Source organism: Perognathus longimembris, chromosome 5, assembly GCF_023159225.1.
Source record: "Perognathus longimembris pacificus isolate PPM17 chromosome 5, ASM2315922v1, whole genome shotgun sequence".
NCBI lineage: Eukaryota > Metazoa > Chordata > Mammalia > Rodentia > Heteromyidae > Perognathus > Perognathus longimembris.
The window spans coordinates 41,937,137-41,947,072 of NC_063165.1; the positions used below are offsets into that span (position 1 = coordinate 41,937,137).

The 9,936-nt window shown below is 37.3% G+C and overlaps 1 protein-coding gene and 1 pseudogene across 20 annotated transcripts in view; both read right to left on the reverse strand.

The window, feature by feature from the left end:
* Zbtb20 (zinc finger and BTB domain containing 20) overlaps positions 1-9,936 on the reverse strand; it is a 748,243-nt gene that overhangs the window by 345,478 nt on the left and 392,829 nt on the right. The gene's annotated exons all lie outside the window — the stretch shown is intronic.
* Positions 148-1,284, reverse strand: LOC125351709 (annotated as a pseudogene).

Here is a 9,936-nt window from a genome sequence, read left to right on the forward strand (position 1 = left end):
AACTGTGTTTCAAATGCTCTAACAATTCAGATCTTTGAAATATTAGCTTTTCTTTATATCTTGAATGTAACTAAAGAAGAAAGTAGCAAAAATTAGAATGAGAATAATGATAGGAATATTAGCTAATTTTTTTTCTTTTTTGGGGGGGGGTAAATAGCTTTAATGTGTAACAGAAGACCAACTGGGGAGGACAAGACCCTGGAGGCCTCAGCCCTTCTCCCATGATACCTTGGGACCCACAAGCCTGGGCCAATCCTGAGCCTGGCCCAGCCCTGAGGCTCCCAAGTCCCAAGAAGGACAGGAAAGGAAGTTAGATGACTGGAGACTAGCCCTGTGAGTTCAGGAAGCTAGTTGAATTTGGCTTTGGAGAAATCCATCTCTGGATGCTGATCCATGAACTTCTTTAAAATTTCCTGTTTCTTCTGCTCATCCGAGGTGGGCAGCCCCATGGACTTCTGTCTCTGATCATACATCATTTTTTCCAGGTCTGACAGTTTAGAATTCTCAGGGTTTATCTTTTTGGTATTGATCTCAGGGTCACTGGACACCAAGCTCCACCGCTCCATCTTATTAATCTTCTCAGATGCACTGTCACCACCTTGCCATCTTCAATGAGCCACGAGCTCTCCTCCACCTTCACCTCATTGTACAGCTCCCCATCCATGACTGCTGGTTGCCCCTTGAGCCCCACCCGGAGGTGACGCCGCTGGATATCCACTATCACATCCTTCCCCTTCAGCCTGAAGTTGACACGGAAGGTCACTGCCAGATCCAGCTCTGACAGAGTCTGGGTCCAGCGGTAATTAGGCAGGTCAGCCCCATTGCCTAGGTTGGGCTTCAGTTTTCCTTTGTCCTATTCATCTTCCTCCTCTTCTTCCTCCTCAGCATCCTGCTTTCCTGGTGAGCCAATGCTGCCATTCTTGAGCTGGGCCTCGTGATTCTCTGCATCCTTTTCCTGGTCAATCTCCAGCTGCAGCCTCTTGGCCTCCTCATCAGTCAGCTCCTTGATCTGTGGCCCAGGGGTCTCTGCCTTGGCCTCGGTGGCCAGCCTGGCTGCTCGCTCTGCCTTCTCCTGCCGCTCAGTCTCCTACCGAGCTCGCTTTTCTCTCCGGGCCTTCTGTGCCAACTGGTTGTGGTGGTTAAAGGTCTGTGTGATGAGCTTCTCTGCCATCCCCTCTTCTCCTTCAATGAAAAAGTCTGTTTTGCGACGAAGGAAGCTGAAGAAAGTATTTACATCGCCAGCAACATGCCTTCAAACCGTTCCTCTTTCTGCTCCCCCACCATTGCTCGGGTTCGGATCCACGACCCCATCGCCGCACTAGAGACCCGTGCTCACCGGCTCCTCGGGGTAGCGTCTGTAGCTAAAATTTCTTTATCTCTGCTATCCTAGGCATCATGCACTAACTCATTAAATCTTTACAACTCTATGAAGTCATACTGTAATCTCTCCCATTTTGTTGAAGAAATAGAGGCACAGTGAGCTTAGAAACTTGCTCAAGATAACACAGTCAGTAAGCATTATAAGTTTTATAAGTATTATAACTGTAGTGTTGAATTTGTTTTTAGATAATACCTTTTCTACCAGCAAAAATGCCCATCCTATAAGGTATGGTTTGGGGATGGAATTCGTTCTATGCTCATTGAATCCCATATAAAGGAAATGAATTTGGCTTCTAGGAAGCACAGAGTGGATATGTCACTATTCTCTTAATTAAAGGCATCTGCAAGTAGTTTTTCCCAGTAAGTAGACAAGGCAGTATTCTAACCTGGGGAGCCAATCCAGGTTTGCTACATCATGAACACAGTATTCCTTGGATACACACAGGGCATTCTTCCAAGAACCACCCCTCAGGAGATCGCTACAACTGGTACTGCTGAACCCTGTGCACAGACTTTTCTTTTCCCACATGCATGTATCTATGAAAACTTTCACCTTTTCACTTGGCAGAAGTACTCTGTGGCTTCTTTTCAATGTCAGTATTGCTGACATCACCACTTTTATGCTTTAGAGGACAAAAAGGATTATTTGAACACAAACTCTGTGATTCTAGAATAGTTGACCTGATTAACTCAGACAGCTCCTAAGTGTCTACCAGGTTGGTAGCATATACAGTGTGGATCCACTGCACAGAGCTATCCAGGGAAGAATTCAGTAAGATACCATGAGACTATACCACATAATGCAGAACAGCCTTTTTCTGAATATGTATTTATTATTTATTTCATTTAATATTTAGTTACCCACATACCTAAAATCACAGAAACCAAGAGAATATCAATTTCATGTAACAGTTTGGAGCGTTAATGGGGATAATGTATATTAGAGCTCTATGGAAGATAAATGATTCAAGTACATTAATTTAATGATTTTTAGCTATTAATGCATATAATCCCTTTCCCCAGTTAGGTTTCATTTTTGCTGAGACAAATCATGGCATTGTTGCTCATGTCTATAATCCTATCTACTTGGGAGTTAGCGAATGTAAGGACCAAGTTTTAAGGCCCAGATTAGGCACAAAGTTTGCAATACCGGGTCTCCTACAATAGCTGGGTATAGTAACAAGAACCTGGCATTCCAGCTATGTGGGAGAGAGATTGGGAGGATTACATTTGCAGGCTAGTCCAAGCAAAATAAAAATTGTGAGACCCAATTTCAAGAGAAGTTGGGCACAGTGGTATGTGTCTGTCATCCCAGCTATGCAGGGGGCTTAGATTGGAAGGACCATGGTTTTTGGTTATCTGAGTAATAAAACTTTGTGAGACCTCATTTGAATAGAAAAAGCCGGTTGTGCTGGTATGAATGTCATCCCAGCTATGGTGGGTAGCATAAGTAAGAATATCACTGTTCAGACTTTCCAGGGCAAAAAAGTGAGACTCAGTCTCAGAAATAATAACCAGAGGAAGAAGGTTTAGAAGTATGGATCAAGCAGTAAAGTGCCTGCCTCGGAAGCATGCAAGCCCTGAGTTCAAACTCTACTATAGCCCCCCCAAAAAAAAACAAAAAACAAAAAAAAACAGGAGGAAAAATGAACAATGTGCATCTTTACTGTTTCTCACAGAGGTCCACAGATGGTATATTCTAATGAAATTCTAATACATCCTTGGTATTATTAAATACATTTAAAAAATTTTTATGATAACCCTATGATTACTTATAATGACTTATTATTATGAACAGTATAATGTTTATATAGATAGCTAAACACATAGTGATCTATTTCTATAGAAGAACTTGGCCAGAAATTTGGCCAAGTATATTATATCCTCAACTCATGAAAGTTTTCCCAAGAAATCTCTGAATATCTGAACTTCCATAATCTTTATCTCATATATGACCATTTCTATATAATCTTAATTTATATATGTCCTCAGAGGTCACTCAAATGAAAGGTGTTAAAAAAGTAAATCCTTAACTGCAACTCAATGCTACCTACTAAACAGTGAATTTAAAGCAGAAATGTAATAAATATTTGCTCTTAACTTTCATTCAATTGAGTTCTTAATTATTCTTGTTTCCAGAAATGCTTCTGCTTACAACAAACGAATGTGGCTTATCTAATATAATTCATTAATTTACTATTAAAAAGAGATTATTGTGAGCCAGGCATATGACAAGTCCTGGAAATTAAAAAAAATACTATAGATCTAAAACTTTCTCATCAAAAGCAATTAAGAATTTAATGTCATTTTACTTAGTGCAATTTTCTATGTCTACTTTTGTAAAAATCAAACTTCTGCCTGCCCACTCTTTCTATTACTTCTTTTGAGCCCAAGTTTCATAGTATTAGATTTATACAGATTTTTGCCCATAAGAAGCTTATATGTCAAGGCAAGGAGCTGTTTTAATTATATTTACTCTTCATTTTGACTATATTTCTTTTTCATATCTGACAAAGACTTTTGAAGTGCCTACAGAAAAGCAAAGCAACCTGATTTTTTTAAAAAAAATCTTTCATGTACAATCTTTTGTCTGTAATATTCTCATAATAGCTTAGAAATTTTAAAAGGAGGTTTAGCTGTTTTTGTTCTTTTCAAATTGGCAAAATTTGATTTTTTTTCCTTCATGTTTGGATTGACTTTTAAAATTAACAAACAAGAAAATAAGAACATATTCAACTTGAAAAGTACCTCTTCATTGGTGCTTTGCATTACCAACTAATACCAGCATTACTCTGAAAACTGCTTCCACTCTTTTTCTAAAGAGTTTTAAAATGCACAGACAGAACTTGCACAAAGCCATATTTTCTCCAGTATGTAAAGAAAAACAACAACAAAAAACAACTGAAGAGCAAGGGGGAAAGTCACTTCTGCCAAAAACTGCAGTGAGCCACAGAACTTGAGATTGCTTTCACCTCTACACTGACATTATGAGTGGAGTTTTGTCTATGACTTTAAACAAGTTCTATTTAAGAGTTTGAAGTGGAAAATTCCAAGTCTATAGTTTTCAGGTACACTTTATAGAACAATTAGTTCTTATGCATAACTGAGTTGTATTGAGTTGATAATTTGTAAAGGAAAGACTACTAATAAGAGAAAACACTTTTAAAATCCAACCTTTAATGATAGCTCAATTATGTAGAATTATTTATAATGCCAAAAGAAGACTGGTCTGGATTTATTTGGAGTCTACAAGTATATGAACAGCCACAGAAAGTTAACATTGTACAATTTATTAAAGATGCATTTGTTATATCTCTACTATGTACTAGACATTACAAAAGAGAATGAAAAGATGCAGATAAACTTGTCCTAACAAACCAGTGCAAGCAATTTGTCATAGCTAAAATATGGAACCAACCTAGATGCCCCTCAGTAGACGAATGGATCAGGAAAATGTGGTACATATACACAATGGAATTTTATGCTTCTATCAGAAAGAATGACATTGCCACATTCATAAGGAAATGGAAGCACTTGGAAAAAATTATACTATGTGAAGTGAGCAAGACCCCCCAAAACATGGATTCTATGGTCTCCCTCATAGGGAATAATTAGCACATGTTTAGGCTAGTCACAGCAGAGGATCAAAAGAGCCTAATAGCTATGCCCCTATGAAAGCATAAGATAATGCTAAGTGAAAATGAACTCCATGTTATGGAAACAAGTGATATATCACTGATGTAATTACTTTCAATTACTTTCATGCCATGTGAAACTGTAGCTTCTATTGTTGATGATCCTCTTGTATCCCCTTCCTGTGGTTGTACCTGCACTATCACTGTATCTTATCTGAGTACATTGGAAACTGTATATACTGGTATTGGAATTAGGAAAGTGAAAGGGAATACCAAAATCGAGAGACACAAGACAAAAAGACAAACGACTACAAAAGCAATGCTTGCAAAACTGTTTGGTGTAAACCAACTGAACAACTCATGGGGGGGAGAGGTAAAGGGGGAGGGGGTAGGGGGGAGGGGGAAGTGAGGGAGGAGGAAATAAATAGTACAAAAAATGTATCCAATGCCTAACATATGAAACTGTAACCTCTCTGTACATCACTTTGACAATAAATAAGAAAAAATATATAAAAAATAAAATAGATAATTCATCTATAAAAAAAACAGTGCAAGAGTTGTAGGTGTGGCTGGTTAGAAAGAATAGAGATAAGATGATAAAATGGTTAGATTCATAAGCTGAGGGCCTATTATGTACAGAGGCAATGTACAAGTGCTTGGCAGAGTGCTATTCCAGCTTATCTTTGTATTGATTGGTGGCAAAGGGCTAATGAAATAAAGTTTAGACTCTAATATTTTTATAAAGGAAATATTTTCAAGATAGGGAATAATATGATCAATTTCTGTTTTCAGGACTGAGTATCATGGTGTATGCTGTAATCTAGTTACTCAGAAAGCCGATGAAGGAAGGTCACAGTACAAGGCTATTCATGGAATGGTTAGTGCAAGAGTCAATCTACAAAATAAGAAAAAGGCCTGGGCATATGGCTCATGCCTAAAATGTTCCAGGCTAGACTTTCTGGGTTCTATCCCACAAATCCATTGCTTTCTGATGCTGGAGATGATTTAGAAAGGGAACTCTTGTGTGGAATTTATTTTAGATAATATCTTTTCTACCAGCTAAAATGTCCATCCTAGAAGGATATGGTTTGGGGATGAAACTGTATAATTCTTTATATGCTTATTGAATCCCGTATAAAGGAAGTAAATTTGGCTTCTAGGAAGCACAGAGTGAACATATCATTATTCTCTTAACTAATTAAAGGCATCTGTAGTGATTCCCACTAACTAGCCAGTAGATCTTCACTCAAGACATCAATGATGTGCTCTTGAAAACTGCATCTGTGCCTCCCTAACCTCCCACACTATGCCTAGCATTTACCTATGTGTCCTTGCCACTGCTCGAACACACCTGGTGTGAAGCCACAGTCTTGCCTCCATTCTCCCAATGTTCCCTCAGTTAAAGTTTTGTATTACTTTTGTTCCCCCAAAGTATAAACTTCATTCATTTGGCAACATCTATTTAAAGGATTAGTTACGTTTCAAAAGTTCCCTTCTCTCTCTCGCCTTAGAATCAACCATTTTCTTTAATTTTCCAGAGTATCTTGGCCTATTATTCTACAATAGCATATATTTAATTCTGCTCCACAATGATACTATTTCTGGGTCTTTTCCTTTTCTTTCTTTCCTTCCTTCCTTCCTTCCTTCCCTTGCTTTCCCTTCCCCTGCCCTTTCCTTCCTTCCTTCCTTCCTTCCTTCCTTCCTTCCTTCCTTCCTTCCTTCCTTCCTTCCTTCCTTCCTTCCTTCCTTCCTTCCTCCTTCCTTCTCCTTTTTTCTTTCATTATTAGTAAGTTAGTGCTGCTAGTTAGTGCAAGAACTTGGCTTTTTCACTCATGGATGACACTCTACCATTTGGGCCACACCTCCACTTCTGATTTTTGCTGCTTAATTAGAAATAAGAGTCTCTCAGATGTGTCTACCTGGTATCAATCTCCTGAGTACCTATGATTACAGGTCTGAGCCACCAGTGCCTGCTGGATACCCTCCTTTTAGACTTTAGATGGTTAACAGCCTGAGAGTTTTGGCCTTGAATCTTTCTAGTATAAGATGCACCATGCATTGATGAATATAGCCGAGTAAAGATATTCAAAGGCTACACTGATACAAGGAATGCTCAGTAACAGTTAGTTGAGTAAGATATTTATGAATTCAATCATTCATTCTTCACTTGCTAATTTTTTCAATAATTTTATATGCCTAGAGAAGACACTAAAAATGCTTCACATAAAATGTTTTGCTTATTTGAATAAAAATTTTACAAATCAATAGGATAAAAATAAACCTCTTGTATTTTCATGATTGTTATTGATGTGAAAAAACAATGAATATGTCAACCAAGTACAGACCAGGCTAGCTTCAGGAAAGCTATGGATGTCTGACAAATGTACTAGCTCACTACCTAGTATGCACCATCTAGTTTTTATATATTTATATGACTGTCTTGTGCAAATGTATAAATATGAATAACTTACCTAGTGATACTAGTCATTAAAACAATTTAATAATAATGCAAAAGAGAAACAACTAACATTTAAGAAGCCAATTATTGTCTAGTCAAGTAATAGATTTCAAACATACACTATTCTTATTTAAATCCTTATCAAAAACACTAAATTGGCTAGTACTTATTCATTTTGCAGAAATTCATAACTGGGCACAACATATAAATCAAACTCTCAGATATCAATTATTTGAAGACTTGGGAGGCAGAATTTTTAATAAAATCTAAGTCTTTAGTTATTTGCATTTACATTTCATTGCTTCTTTTTAGAATCTACTGCTACAACAAAGAAGTTGAAATCAATCTAAATTTTTATTTTAATAGAAGAGCTCATGGAGAAGTAGGATGTTACTTTTATGTAAATGAAAAGGAAATTAGGAAAATGGAGGGAATGTGTGAGGTTGGTATAGATGGGGAAGAATAATGCAAAGGGGGCACTGATCAAGTCATATTGCACTCATAAACTCATATGTTGAATTGAATCTTCTATGTACAACAACTTGAAGATAATAAAACAGAAAGATACAAAATAATAGAAAATAGTTATTATTTATTGTAGTCCTAAACATTTTGCATTTTTATCTCATTTAATCTTCACAACAATGTTTTTTGAAGCTCAATGCTATTATTATCATCCTTGCCATTTGATGGTAAAGGAAATGAGAAAAAGAGAAGACAAAACTAGTTAGCAGGTATTCAGTGGGACTTCATAGACCAAGTTCCGAGAGTCTAATTATTATGCTATAATACTTCTTAGTTCAAAAGATTATTAAATGAGATGGCTTACATAAAGTTCCAAGCACATGGCATGCCACCAAATGGGCCTTTATAATATGTTAGCTCACTTCTCTTCAGTTTCTTAACTTCTCTCTTTTGCTTCAGTTTCGCAAATTCGATAATTCCAATGTTTTTTAAACTATATTTGCTTTGGAAAAATTTAGATCTTAAATTTCATACAAATGAAGATAGAAAATATGGAATATAACAAACCCATTCTAAACTTATGTTGAAGATTACCTAAAGGCATAAAATACTTCCATAATACAGATTTAAGTGAAGAAATTAGGATATGAAAATGTGCATAATGTATTACCACAAATGGAAAAAAGCGTATGTGTAAACAAAACATAGAAAGGTATGTCACCCAAATTTATGAGTAACTTTTTTTCTGAATGATTATAGGCAGGTCTAATTGTCCTCTGGTAGATTACATATTCTACAATACCTATTAATTATTTTCATAAGAAAAAAATAGCTTGCTCAGGTCACATTCCAATTTTAGAGATAATAATACTGAGGGAGGCTGGGGATTTAGCTCAGTGGAAGAGCGCCTGCCTGGCGAGCTCAAGGCCCCGAGTTCGGTCCTCAGCTCTGGGGGAAAAAAAAAATCTCAGACTTTTGGGGCTGGGGATATGGCCTAGTGGCAAGAGTGCTTGCCTCGTATACATGAGGCCCTGGGTTTGATTCCCCAGCACCACATATACAGAAAATGGCCAGAAGTGGTGCTGTGGCTCAAGTGGCAGAGTGCTAGCCTTGAGCAAGAAGAAGCCAGGGACTCAGGCCCTGAGTCCAAGCCCCAGGACTGGCCAAAAAAAAAAAAAAAAAAAAAAAAAAAAAAATACTGAGGGAAACCATTTGTAATGTTATATGCAATTTTACCCTCATTTTGTGACAGAGCTTGAACAGAACCTGAGGCACTTCATTTCTAATTAGTATGTTTTATCTGGCCCTAACTTTCAGTGATTACCATTATTAAGGACTTAAAAAGTAACCTACGAAGAAAGATTGTGGTGGTTAGGTATATATTGATTGCAAATATGCTATCATTCTCTACCGAAAAGCCTCTAAGACCATACAAGGGTTCTTAAGTAGTTTACTCAAACCATTTGTTTCTGAATCAAACCAATATTATATGTGATATAGATTGTCTTATCCTCTCTAGTTCTTTACTTGCTTTTAATTATGTAATTCTCAGTCCACTGGGTATTCATAAGGGATATAGTTTAATTTTTGACTTTGGCTTTGAGCTCTATGGGGTAGTTTCTTTTGATCAAACAAATGTTAGCAGGAAAGGCTGTGTAGGACTCTCATCTCCGATTAACCACCAAAAAAGCTGGAAGTAGAGCTATGACTCAAGTAGTAGAGTGCTGGCCTTAAGCAAAAATAGCTCAGGGATAGCACCCAAGCCCTCCTGAGTCCAAGCCTCAGGACTAGCATGTGCACTTGTGTGTGTGTGTGTGTGTGTGTGTGCGCTAATTGTGAATACAATGGGGCTTGTATTTCTGTTAGAAAATAGATATCATTAAGACTTTAACATGTTTCATTATTGAATGGCTTCCTAGGAACATAGAAGCAGCACTCAGAAGCCCACTGGATTTGACAAGAGACTTCAAATGTTGGCAAATGCCACTATCATTCCTA